The sequence below is a fragment of the Apium graveolens genome, chromosome 7, assembly GCF_009905375.1.
Source record: "Apium graveolens cultivar Ventura chromosome 7, ASM990537v1, whole genome shotgun sequence".
Lineage (NCBI taxonomy): Eukaryota > Viridiplantae > Streptophyta > Magnoliopsida > Apiales > Apiaceae > Apium > Apium graveolens.
In genome coordinates this window covers 256,887,120-256,902,196 of record NC_133653.1, presented here as the reverse complement: position 1 = coordinate 256,902,196, position 15,077 = coordinate 256,887,120, and the positions used below count along the sequence as shown (strand labels likewise).

Here is a 15,077-nt window from a genome sequence, read left to right as displayed (position 1 = left end):
AATGAACTGGAATGACAATCCCATAGCTGGCAAGACTTTCGGTAGGACAAATGATTGAACTAGCAAGACAATCTGATTGGACTACAATGACTTTCAGTATGACAATTAGTTGAACTAGCAAGACTATCTCCTTCCCAGTAGAACTTTCGGTAGGACAATTGAAATGACTTGGCATGACAATCGGTATGACAATCCTGATTGTCATGCTAGTTCATTTTCAATTGTCTTGCTGATTTAAGACTGTTTTTAATCCAATTAAACTTCTGAAAATTCTTAATATTAATTCTGAATTAATTAATCAATTAATTCAATTAATAAATAAATTAATCTTTGTAGATATAATTTATTTTCTTAATTAAATTATATGACTTAATTAATTAATAGAGAATTAATACTAACCTTGAGCAGCAACCATTCTTCTGAAAATCTTCTGAAAATCACTGAGAATTATGAATCAATTCCACCACTTCAATGTTTACACTCGATGTACTGTCTGGTTCATGAGTGACTAACTTCCGTGATGTTTCTTCATGTCTTGACTTTGATAATTGATTTTCTTCAGATTAAATCCTTGAAATTATCTGATACCCTGACGAGATCTCTGTCACTTGATTAAATCCACAATCTTGATTTATATCACTGAGGCATGATCAATTTCTTGAACTTTTTCCAGTGAATAAATTCCTCAAGTCTGTAGATGAACCTTGTTTCTGAATCCTTTGACAAATATTACTTTGCGAGATCTCTTTGACGGTAGATCCACTATTTACTTATTACATTCTTATTTTAGTTGAGTTAAATCCTCGAATATACAAATAGGCTATGACATATGCCTTACAATCTCCCCCTATTTGTTTGTTAGACAATAACACACAAATACCTAGAGGATAACTCAACTAACAAATAAGAAAAAGATATAAACAGAAATGCAAAGTAAATAGCAGAAAAGTTCTGGATAATATTTAACCTTTTCCGGATTCCAAATAAATGTTCCTCTAGACTGAACATATCTTCAAGTAGTTTCATCTTCTTTTTATACAACCACATTTCCTGTTGAGAAGCACATATCTCTCTTGCTTCTCCCCCTATGAGAATCAACTGATTATAGAAGATCACCTTCGTTTACCACCTCTCCCGTACAATAGGATCCGCAGATAAAAACCAATGGTACTCCCCTTTTGAAAACAGCTTCTTCCCTTACTAGAAAATCACCTTGTGTTTACCACCTCTCCCGTACAATAGGATCCGTATTTACAAACAACAATGGTGTTGTGTAGTGTACATGTTTGATCTTTTTCTTCCTCCCTGCTATTTCTCCCCCTTAGTTGAGGAATCCTCCAAACTATTACTTAAGCTTTTATCTCCCCCTTAAAGAAGGAATGTATGCCGTTGTCTGAAGGAGTTCTCATATTTTACTTGGTTGGAAAAGAAATAACAAGTAGTTTCTCTTTCTTCCTCACTGTGAGTGTGTGATTCTGTTTAGTGTACCTCACATGTGTTTCACTCTTCTCTCCACTCGTGCTTATACTCATTCTCACAAGTGTATCACTCCTCTCATAGCTCCAACATTCAGCTTTACCTGCAAGGAAAATCAACTTAGCCATCCTTAAGGAGGTCACAGGTGGTGCAATGGGAGTTCGCAAATCCCCATCCTTGTTAAACTCGTCAGATGAATCTGAGTCATAATCTACAAGTTGCTAGTTTCCCTTTTAGGGTTCCAGATTTGAATTCTGGGAAGGTAAACAATGATCCAACAAATTTAGCATAAAGATCAAAGTTCCCTTCTAATGTCTGTAAAGACATTTCCTTGTGACTCATCAGGTAAAATCTGAATCATTGTCAACAAGTTGCCGATCTGCACCTATGTCAGATCCACTATCCGCAGATGCATCCAGGGGATTTAAGCCTGGGGAGGTAGACACTGACCACTGACATATGGCTTTTGGATCAGTATCCTCTCCTAACACCTGTAAAGGCAATTGGTCCATTAACGAACCTTAAACAATCGAATCTGACCTTAAAATGGTTGAAACTCTTGTTTCCGTCAACTCATCTTTTGTGTGTGTAACCTTTCCTTGTGCATCAAGAATTGTTTATATTTGAAGTGGTGACACTACATCGGATGCCTTGGCCGACATGCAAAATTCAATAGACACACCCTGTTGAGAGAATGAATCTAGTAACTGTTTTTGTGCCTTTTCAGCCATTACATCTTTTTGAGAAGATGTATGGGGGCTAGCAGTTATCTCGGTTTAAATACTACTCATATATGTAGGAGACAGAGCTATTGGGTTGACTTCAGAACCTTCCTTATGTGGTGCACTAAGGCACTATCTCCCTCATGCTCATTCATACTACATTTAGTGGTAAGAGAGTGTTGGTTGGTTCTGTTTCTGTGTTTGTCTTTATAGTCTGGAATAGATGTTGTGGGTTTTCAACCTCATGACTGTCAATGAAAGAGAGTCATTGGAGACTGAACCTGTATCACAAAATATATGGCAAATAGAGAGATAAAATGTACTTGAGATCTATAATGAATGAAAATTATACATTTAATCTTTTGAGAGAGATGATGTACAATAGTGATTTCAAAGGATTTTACATGAAATAAGAAATCACTAATGTAGAAAGAAGTTTGATTTTCTCCTAAAACTCACTGCACATATAAAACAATATGTTTGTGCCTAGTGATAAGAGAGTTATAAATATGACGACTCTACTAGTTCATATTAAATTATAACTTCAGTTCTAGTGCCATACCATGTCCTTGACGATTGCTTGAGTAGTACACTAGTTCATACCAACCTGAAGTGAGATTGTGAAGAAGAGATTGCATAGTCCAATAGATCTGCAACTGCAAAGTCCATGAACTGAGGTGCATTGACTTCCTCTTTTGACTCACCAACCAGGAGTACACTTGTACACATCTTACTAGAGTCCAATTCCAAGTGTAATGTGCATCAGGTGCCTGATATGTCGTAATATTCTCAAGTCTCGTCACTGGTGCTATATGTTAGATACTGCTTCCTGATAATAACCTAGCACAATATACAAATTTACAATGATAACATTCCCAGCTTGCAAACAGCCATATCCCTCAGATAAACCTTTGCTGTTATCTCCAAAGGTAACCAGGGGGCCAGCTTTCTCAACCACATTTGATAGCAGGGCTCTATCTCCGGTCATATGTCTTGATGATCCACTGTCAAGAATCCACACTACCGGTTACACCTGTTTAATGCCCTGCACTATAAATGGATTAGACCTTCTTCGGAACCCAAACTTGGTTGGGCCTGACATACTTGTAGAATTGTCCTTTGTCAGGAAAAACAACATTTTTAACTTTAGTGGTCTCAACTTTCTCAATGACTGAACATTTGACCTTGTAAACAGCCTTAACAAATTTCTGTTTAAGCTTAGGCACAAATGTCTCCTTTCTAGCCTTAGAAAGACTAGCAGTCTTAGATCTATCATGCTTCTTGTTATTCACATGCTGACGAGGAGTAGTCTTATCATTAAAAACATGCTTACCATTAAAATAAGCATACATCATATTAAAAGCACAAGACATACAATTATAAACACCACATGCTTTATGAGAGATATTAATAGCAGGCAATTTATGCATGGTAGACATGGCATTTTTTTATCCAACTCATGTATGTCTGAGTTAGTCTCAGTTGCTTTCACAACTTTGACTGGAACTTTCGACACACTTGGCTTGGAAATAACCTTCTCATTAGCATGATCTTCAGCACGTATTTCTTCTTGAATAACAGAAGAGGTCGCATCAAATGGTTCAGCAATTGATGTTTTATAGAGGGGTTCATCAACACCCTTAAGCACATATGGTACTTCCCTCCCTTTAGCACAGACATGAGGAGGGGAGTTTATGCCTAATTCTCCAATAGCAATATTGTAATCATAACCTATTCCAGATGTTTGATTAACAGCTTGCTTACTGTAGAACTCTTTAGCCTTCGAACAAGAATTGAAGTAGGCTCTAACCTTAGTCTCAAGACCGGTGATCTTGTCTTTGAGAATAGTTTCGAGTTTTCTATAACAGTCAACTCTATTCTCTAGAAAAGATACTTGTTCTTTTAACTTGTCTTGATTAATGTACACAAGTCTTAATTCATTGACCTCTTTCTCAAGGTCTTTGATCTGTAAACTTAATAGTTCATTATCACGACGAGCACAATCTAAGGAACCTCCTAGATGATAAACTAATTCAGCATCAGTAAATTTTACCTCTTTTCTTGATGATGAAGCTTTTCCATCAATAGCCATAAGAGCAAGATTCTCATCTTCTTCATCTTCACTATCAGTATCATCCCAGCTTCTTTCCTTTGCTAGGTAAGCCCTTTCAGAGTTACTCTTCTGATTTGAATCATAAGAGTTCTTCCTTACTTGCTTTGGCTTCCTGCATTCTGTGGCAAAGTGTCCCAACTCATTGCAGTTATAGCATCTAATGGTGCTCTGATCAACCATCCCTGTTTTGTATCCACCACTACTGGTGTTAGAGGATGAAGATCCACCTGTCTGGAATCTGTTGTAGTTGGACTTGTACTTGAACTTGGGATTTCTCTTGAATCTGACATTGGAGAATCTCTTGACAATTTGGGCCATTGACTCATCTTCCAATTGCTCCAGCTCTTCCAAGGAATAAAAATCATCACTGGATTGATTTGTAGTAGGAGGATCATATTCTGCTACTATCACATTTTCCTCAGCCTTAGAAAACTGTACCATTCTCTCTGACTGTTGAGATTGTTGTTGTTGTTGACCTTCAGCTACAAGAGCAGTAGATGTGCTGACCATTCTATCTTTCCCGTAGACTTCCTTTTGCTGAATCTGCTCCAACTCATAGGTTTTCAACACACCATAGAGTCTATCCAAAGAAATCTCACTCAGATCTCTAGCTTCTCTAATGGCAGTGATTCTATATTCAAGATGAGTTGACAGTGTTAAAAGGAACTTTTTGTTGACCTCCCTGATTGAATAATATTTCCCATTTATGTTTAGGTTGTTGATCAACGCATTGTACCTCTCAAACACTTCAGTAATTCCTTCTCCTGGATTTGATTTAAAATATTCATACTCAGAGGTTAGGATCTCCAACTTGTTCTCCCTAACTTCCTCTGTGCCTTCATTAATCACCTCAATAGTTTCCCACATGTGCTTGGAATTTTTACAGTTCATCACATGTCGGTTCATCAAGGGATCAAGGGAATCAATTAATATTAATTGAAGGCTGGCATCCAAGGAGGCTTCTTCCTTTTCAGCATGAGTAAAATCTTCAGGCTCTTTTGGATAGGTTCTAGCTTTGGTAATCACAATATCATCTTCTATCACCTCTGGTTCAATAACCATTGGAGTTGTTGGACCCTTCTTTAACAAGTTCAGATATTTGGGATTTGCAATTTGTAAAAACAAGAGCATCTTCTTCTTCAACATGATATAATTTTCTTTATCAAATAGTGGAATTTTAACGGTTCCAACTTTTTGTGAAGTCATTATGAATTTTTGAATAAATAAAAATTCAAGGAGTTGAAAAATCATAAAAGTCTAGGATCTTGATTTGTTCGTTAATCAGAAGGCTCTGATACCAATTGTTAGGTCCCAATGTGTTTGTAGAAGGGGGGGTTGAATACAAACCGTATCGAATAATCGAATTAAATGTGGAATAAAAATATGAAACAAAATTCAAGTTAAATAAGAATATTAGTAAACTTGAAAGGTGTTACAACAACTGTATCGATTACAAGGAATTAATCTCAAATTAATTATCACAAATCTAGAATAAATTCGACATGAACTTTTTCTATTTTTGCAATAAAAAGATTCAAATGCTAAACACAATTTGAGATTAAGTTCTAGGGATTTTGATCTGCTAGATAGTTACACAAGAACAAGAGAATGATTTCTAGTTGATTGGATTTAACTTTACAAACTAGAAATTATGATCTTGAAGTATGCAGATGAAGGATGAAATATTGTCTTCTTTTTCTTTTCTGTTGTGTTCTTATTTTTGACTTGTGTTCTGTGTGTCGGATTGTTTGTTGAATGGCTGCTTCTGTCTTTTTAATCAATCAATAGAATGGAATGAACTGGAATGACAATCCCATAGCTGGCAAGACTTTCGGTAGGACAATTGATTGAACTAGCAAGATAATCTGATTGAACTACAATGACTTTCGGTATGACAATCAGTTGAACTAGCAAGACTATCTCCTTCCCAGTAGAACTTTCGGTAGGACAATTGAAATGACTTGGCATGATAATCGGTATGACAATCCTGATTGTCATTCTAGTTCATTTTCAATTGTCTTGCTGATTTAAGACTGTTTTTAATCCAATTAAACTTCTGAAAATTCTTAATATTAATTCTGAATTAATTAATCAATTAATTCAATTAATAAATAAATTAATCTTTGTAGATATAATTTATTTTCTTAATTAAATTATATGACTTAATTAATTAATAGAGAATTAATACTAACCTTGAGCAGCAACCATTCTTCTGAAAATCTTCTGAAAATCACTGAGAATTATGAATCAATTCCACCACTTCAATGTTGACACTCGATGTACTGTCTGGTTCATGAGTGACTAACTTCCGTGACGTTTCTTCATGTCTTGACTTTGATAATTGATTTTCTTCAGATTAAATCCTTGAAATTATCTGATACCCTGACGAGATCTCTGTCACTTGATTAAATCCACAATCTTGATTTATATCACTGAGGCATGATCAATTTCTTGAACTTCTTCCAGTGAATAAATTCCTCAAGTCTATAGATGAACCTTGTTTCTGAATCCTTTGACAGATATTACTTTGTGAGATCTCTTTGACGATAGATCCACTATTTACTTATTACATTCTTATTTGAGTTGAGTTAAATCCTCGAATATACAAATAGGCTATGACATATGCCTTACAGATCAATAGGAAATATGGTGATCAAGAAATAAGGTATCATTACAAGGGGTTCGTAAAGGTAATTATAGGGTTTATAACAGTTCATGGCTTAACAAATAACTTGAACAGAAAAGACAGGTTACCAAAGGGTCGAATCAATAAGCTTATCAATAACAGTTTAACAAGATCAAAGACAGGGTATCTCAAGTCATTAACAGGGGTTCATTAATTAAACAGTTCCATACTCTACATGGTATGAACAATAACGTCTCTATAACCATTTTCACAAGTAATGAGTTACTTGCCTGAATTCGCTTTCCTGAAGGTTGAACTACTGCCACCTAGCATACCCTTTCATTTCCTAGCCCGAATGCCCTCACGCTCCGAATCTACAATAAAACCAATATCTTAATCAGTTTCTCAACTCTCGTTCCCGGAACGATTACTCAATACGATAGCTCGATTATACCCTTGACTCGAATATACGAGTATAGCTTATACATATAAGCACATAGCACATTACACATCATATACTTTACTCTTAACCTTTACACCTTTATATACTCGACAATCAACTTATAAACATCCTTATCTCAACTCGAAGTCAAATCATACTTTATATTAGTACACATAGCTCTTTATACTTGAAATTCTTATACGAATAAACAAACGACAAAACTTACAATAACGACCCTAAAGTCATCTTTAAACCAACATGACAACCATAGTTAACACAAATCAATCATCCCCTTTCTTTTATACTTTAATTTGAACCAAACATAGTAAATCAAGCAAAATCTTACATACAATCCTTAACTAATCTTTATGATCAATTCAAACACTTAAATTAGAATTTGACCCTTTTAACTACTATAAACCATTCGGCCATTCTATAAACATCACCCAAAATCAAGTAAATTTTTATACCAAATCCATATAACATATAATCAATCAAACATTCACTTCATCCAACTTAATATTCCCATAAAAATAACCATATCATTCGGATTTTCAAGAACAACCAACATGCATTCAATTTTTGATCTAATACGTAGCATGCAAGCATCTTTCCATGGTTTAATCCTAAATTCTAATGAATCCAAGCAAGAACAACATACCAATTTAATTCTTCTTCCTTTATCAATCAAAATTCGAACCAAGGCAACTTATAATCTCATATTTATATTCGAATTTCTCATCTCTAATTCCATTAAACACTCTATTTAACTTATCATTTTCAAACAACCATCAAACAATCATTTTAATCAACTATAATCAATCCCTTTTTGATAAACCAAAGCCCTATGCGGATTTTACATCAAATAAACACATGCATGGCCTAATTTAGCTTTAAATTCATCTAATCATTCAAATCAAATCATAATTCATAGACTTAAACTTCAACAACTCATTCCTAATAAGCAATTATCAACTTAGCTTTAAGAAATCAAAACCCTTTTTGAAGTTCAAACAAACCAAGCATGCAAACACCAAAAATCAAGTTTTGTGGAATTAGAGTTCAGTTTTACCATCATAACTCACCACCGGTTCACCGGAGTTCATCACCGGTGGCGGTGGTTTCTCGGAGGTGCCCCATTTCAGGGTTTCCAACCTTGAAACCTCCGATTTATGCACACACAAGGCACATGCAAGACTCATTTAGCTTAGAAAAATCATTTTTCAATCATAAAATCACCTCCTTAAGCACATATTAGATCATATATACATACGTACACACGCATCAAGCATGAACACACACACACACACATCGAGCTTGCATGTAAGTGGATACACACACATGCACACTCAAATACCTACTTATATGTGTTTATCAAGAGATTTTGAGAATAATTGGTGAGATTTATCAAGGGAACAAGTAGTATACTAAGAGAGAAAAGAGAGCCGAGAGAGAGAGAGAGTAGTTGAGAGAGAGAGTGAGAAAGAAAGAGAGAAAAGAGAGAATGGCGTGCACGGGGAAAAAGAAAAGGAAGGGGGGGGGGGAGGATGAGTTTATAAATAATAAGGACAAGGGCAATTTAGTACTTCTCTAATTCCCTTTTTAAATTGATTTTCCTTTCTCTTTTTACTCCCATAGAATATTGGTGGAATAATAAATATATCTGTCTCAGAAAGTTGAAAATTATAGCGATTGGCAATTTTAAAACGTAGATCTCGAAATTAGCTTTCTAACCATTACTCATAATAAGATTTTGAGCGTACGGTTGATTTTATATGATTTTCGCAAGTTCGCTTTAATAATAACATTTTTCCACATAAAAATCAATTTAAAACGCAATGACCACCAAATAAATCCGTTCATCATTTTTAAAAAGTCTCTAGGACTGTTATGAAGATAACAGAACAAATCCCATGCTTTTATCTTACTCAGATAATTTAATAAAAATGCGCGAAGTTTAAATAAACATTTATTTAAATCAAATAATTCCCTTAAATCCATAAAAATGTCAACAGATCACGTAATCATGCATACAGACAAGTAAGCACACATACGAACACGTCCCAACTCATGTCTGATCATAAAATTTATCTTTCTTTAATATTATTCCTTTTTACGCGTTCCGGGTCACGTTCAGCCTGACGGCCCAACGCTCAGCGTTTCAATTACGCTTCTCAATATCGACCGACATGTCACTAGGACGAAATACTTTACTTAAACATTTCATTTCACATAAAAACACTTACTTCACATTTTAAATATCTTAACCCCTTTTTAGGACGGGTTCCGTTCTACCTGACGGCCCGACAACACAGCTTAACTCCTAAGCTGACTCTTTAAATTGGAACGTTTTTATTTACGCTCCTAGACTCTAATATATAGAAAAGACAATTAATCAACACTTAATCACACAATTATAATCACTTCACATAAATAACACTTTATTAACTTAATTACATCGTAAAATTCTCATTCGTCACATATATATTAAATGGTTTTTTAACTGTGCAATGGTCGAGATCTCTAAAGATTTATGCACTAATACCCATGTAGCGAGTGTTGGGTCAACAATCTCAAATCATAAAAGGCTTTAGGTTACTAGGCACAAAGTCCCCCCATACTTAATTATTCGAGTATTATTGAGCCCAACCTAGTCGAGTATACCACTTTTTTTTTGCATGTAATTTATTACTACTATCAACACCAATTTCAAGTCTTTTATTTCTTACAGTTCAGAAGTGTGGAGAAGAATTTGTGGATGTGTGATTATCAGCTAAATTAATTTAATAAATAAATAAAAATTACTCCCTTTGTCCCATTGAATTATATACGTTACTTTTCGGCACGCTTTTCAATGCTCATTTAAAACATAATTCCATAATATTTTTTAATTTTTTTTCTGAATAAAAGTTTCATGTTTAAACTTTTATTCAAAAAAAAATTTGAAAAAAACATTACTGAACTATATTTTATAGAGGCCTTGAAATGCGTGCAAATAGTAAACGTATAGAAATCAACGGGACGGAGGGAGTATATAACAAGAGTGAGAGAAAACAACCCAAGAGTAAGGGTTCTACAATGGCTATCATGAATGTCTAATCTGTATTCTTATTTTGTTAAACAAAATCCTTCTAATGTTTATAAAATCCTCTCCCAAGGTAGATTATAGTGGCTACTACTATTTTTTGAACGCCATTCCCATGGTCATACAAAGTACAATTATAGACTATTGAAAACCAAGGATTATCAGTTTCACAATTCTCATATCAATCTCCCGATCTAATACTTAAATTGTGTCTATCATATCATATACTATAATTACAACTCCTCTCCCGATTCATTATAATTCCTATGGATACAATCAAAGGTTCGCGACTCACTTAATTGTGTTAAGCTCTCAATGAAAAATTAACAATCACAAAAAATCACAATTCAACTAAACAACATAACAAACCAAAGAATACTACCAAACTCTTGGATAAAAGGATTAGCTACTCATGATATATAAATAAAACAAATATATATTAAAATCACAAATCATGAGGTAAGAATTTGAATACAGAGATTATAACTTGAAAAGTTCCTTTGAAATCTGAACGAATCCCTTCGTTCCTTCTCCCAATCTCGCTCTCTAGCTGCCTCTCTCCCTTCTATCTCAAGAATAATGAATATCTCTATTCTATTCTATATTACGTTATGGTTTTATGTATACAATATATGAACCCTAATATGTAATAAAGAGTTTTAATACTTTTCCCAAAATAAATTGAACTTTGATGTAAAATTCATAGAATGTCTTCCAGGCCTGATTCTGGGCTGATACAGTTGGATTCTTGATATTAGACCACTTCTAAACTATAGAAAATTCTGTTAACTTCGCATGGGCTATAAGATCGCCCAATTATGATGTCTAAACTCAAAGTAAGGCCCAAACAGTGATGTATGCGCATTCAGCCCAATAAATCCGAGTTTACTTCTGATTTAAGTCCAAATAAGCCCAATTCCAAATAAAGTTGGGAATTCTTTATCATCGGTCATAAAATAAATAAACTCTAATTAATAATATCCAATTAATGATATAATATCATAAATATGAAAATAAAAGCCTTTAATATATATAAATATATAATCTATTATTGTGGAAATCCCCTGTTGGTTATCCTGTGTTTGTCCTTCTACAGGTGCAGGAGCCATAACTGATTTAGAAATTGCACTTGACCTCATGTCAGGTATAGGGTAGGGTAGGTCGTAAATCTTTCGAACATGAAGTTAGTGAGATTTAGTGCTACCTCCACCTTATTCTTTGTAGTAAGTGACCCAAATAAAATCTTAGACACTTGCTTACAATTGCCTATTTTGTTTCTATCAATATCTTCAAGCATATGCATATCTGTAACTTTATGACTTAAAGTAGACATAATAAATTTAAGGAAGAAAATTTCATTACCTTTATTCTTCAAGGGCATAGTGATTCTGGTACTGAGTTCTTCCAGGATCAATAGCCCCACATTTATGTGCCTGTTATGAGCCATGGAGAATATCAGTTTCTGGACCACACTGGATATATTGTCATACCCAGTCTTCCTGTAGGTGAGGGCTCTCACAATTGCATCAAAGAGAAAATACCATTCCATCCCGAGATTCTTCTTGTTCAGGCTGTACAGATTGATCTTCTCACAGTAGTTTATGAGATCCATAAACTCACCTAACTCTTGTTGAGTTGGTACTTCCACCATGCTAGCTATAGAAATCCCAAGTGCATTGTTGACATCCATAGCATCAAACTCTACTTGTCTGCCTTGAATTGAGCAGTTCGCCACTAGGGACATAGCTTGGTCTTAATGCACTACAGTATTGACCACAACAGAGTTCCAGAAATCATTGAGTACATCCAGATACTGGGCAGTAAGAGCACCTATAAGATATGACTCAGAAAGAAACTTCACAAAACATTTGAAGCCATCAGGATCCTGGTTAACATCTGTGAAATTCAAGTAGTTGGTGCCCTCCTTTGGAATAAAAGCTCTAACATTATTTGCAGCCATTGTCAGTGTATGAATTTGAGTGGGTAAGAAATTTGAGAGAGAAAGAACTCAAAATGAGATAGAACGGTAAAGGTTTACGAAAACTAGGTCAATTGAGATCTCGAAAGCGTAAAGAGGGGTTACGTCGAGATTTCTGGGTATTTATAGAAAAAGGTAAGTGACTGTTGAGTGGCATTTATGAAACTTTATTATGCTCTAATAAGCTTTGAATTGGTGTATTTGTACTCAAGTTGTTATGTGTTTTAATGTGTTTTTTAGTGTTTTTGCGTTTCAGGCACTATTCAGGTAATCAGGTGAATTAACATTGTTTTGGTGCTAATTTGGTGTCCAGGTGGTGTTGGAATAAAAGCTCATAGAAAGCCGGCTCCAAGCAGCAAGTTTTAAGAAGAAATCTGAGTTTTTCCCAGAAGGACGGCGCACCCGCGCTGTAATAGCGCGCGGCTGCGCCGGGGTTCCAGAAATGCAGCGCGCCCGCACTGTGATAGTGCGCGGCTGCGTCGAGGCCGAATTTCAGAATCATGTTTCTATTACAATTCTAAATGGGAAGCTTCCAGATTATTGAGGGCTGCTATATATATTCATATTAGGTCATTTTTTAATAAAAAAAGAACAAGTCAGAGACGGACCAGAGCGCAAGGAGAAGACGACAAGAGATATTTAGCACAATTCAACAAAGGCGAAGATGATCTAGTTTATTCTTGTGAATCTTTGTTTTAAGTTGTAAATTAGATGCTTGTTTCTTGTTTTGCTGAACCTATACTCTTGTTTGTACTTGGTTTTATTTATTCGTATAATGACTACGTTTGTTATATCATGTTTTCATCGGAACCCACGTTGATGATGAGTCCGATTATGGGCTAAACGTTATCGTGGGGTTCTAGCGGATTTATTTATGGATTTCTTTAGTTAAATTGTTTGATGTCTTAGTATGTGGTGATTTTATGATATCCTAGTATTGGTTGTGCATATTCGTCTTATGAGCGTCGCGAACTTATAAGATAGCGTGTTAATTCTTAATGAAGCGAAAGTGAATTTAAGGATTTAGAACTTGCCATGCTAGCATAGGTTCATGTATGAGTCATACATGATTCGTAGGTAATTTTAACCATCTTACTTTCCCTATGTAATTAAGATAGATAACTTGTGCTTAAACCGTTATGTTGTCAAATTCTATAGACATATAGGGTCTCAATATAATTGGTGCCTATTCAGCTTCTATCTCTTTTGTGGATGTCTGGTAGAATGGTACTCGTGCAACGAAAGTTGGCATTTGTCAGTTTCGTGTTAGTTGATTAGTGTCATCACCATTGCATGCTAAGGTTAAGAATAATAAAGCTATTGAATGAAGTATTTAATGAAGTTAGAATCCCATGTTTGTCATATATATCAATTCAGTCAATCTTATTCTCGTAGTTATAGTTGTTAGCGTAATTCTTAGTTATAAACACTCTCAATTTGTTATCATCTTAGCATTGGATAATAACCATACATTGTTGCTTAGGTGCATAAATTAGATAGTTAACCAATACAGTCTCTGTGGGAATGAACTAGAAAAGATTCCATACTACTTGCGAACTCGTATACTTGCGTGTATTATTAGCGCGTGTTTAGCGACTAACAAGTTTGTGGCGCCGATGCCGGGGACTGCAGTGTTAATTTATAGTTTATGTGCTTTCCATCAGTGGTCGTTAAAGTTCATGTACTCAGACATAGTTACTTATTTGTTCCTTGTCTGGTTTCAGGTACTCTAGCGAGGATGTATGCATACGCGTTCGCGTACTCGTAAGAGAACACTGCATAAAGCCGAGGAAGAACTTGTGGTAGTTCGTAGGGAAGTTTTTAAGGAAGAAAAGAAGGTAGAAGAAGAAGAGAAAGTTGAAGAGCCAATTGTAGTAGCTATGGGTGATCAAGCAGAAAATCTGAAGGCTTTGATGGACTATTCTAAGCCTAAGATTAATGACATTCAGTCTAACATCATTAGACCAGCCATCAGGGCTAACACTTTTGAGATCAAGTCAAGCATGATCCAGATGATACAGAACTCAGTTCATTTTGTGGGTTCTCCTATTGAAGACCCCAACATGCACATTAGGGATTTCATCGAGATCTGCGATACTTTCAAATTCAATGATGTGACTGAAGATGCTATCAAGCTACGACTCTTCCCATTCTCTCTGAGGGACAAGGTTAAGTGCTGATTACACTCTCTACCAGCAGGGTCTATCACAACTTGGGAAGATCTTACTCAAAAGTTTCTCACTAAATTCTTCCCCATGGCGAAGACTGCAACAATCAGGAATGCTCTGACCCAGTTCGCGCAGCAAACTGGAGAATCTCTGTGTGAGGCGTGGGATCGATATAAGGAGATGCTAAGGAAGTGCCCACACCATGACATGCCTGATTGGATGATTATTAACTGCTTCTATAATGTATTGGGTCCTACGTTTAGGCCCATGCTTGATGCAGCATCAGGATGAGCCTTGGGGGCTAAGAGCTACGATGAAGCCTATGAACTTATTAAACTGATGGCTGCTAATGAGTACCAGAATCCTTCCCAGAGATTGACTCAGGGGAAAGTAGCAGGAATTTTGGAGTTGGACACAGCAACTACTATCGCTGCCCAACTTAAGGCTTTGACAATGAAGGTGGACAC

The 15,077-nt window shown here is 35.5% G+C and overlaps 1 non-coding gene across 1 annotated transcript; it reads right to left on the bottom strand.

Moving 5' to 3' along the window:
* Positions 1-14,712: 14,712 nt before the first annotated feature.
* On the bottom strand, positions 14,713-14,819 carry LOC141676109 (small nucleolar RNA R71). The gene has a single exon (XR_012556716.1). It is a non-coding gene; the product is annotated as a small nucleolar RNA R71 (small nucleolar RNA).
* Between the last annotated feature and the right edge of the window lie 258 nt (positions 14,820-15,077).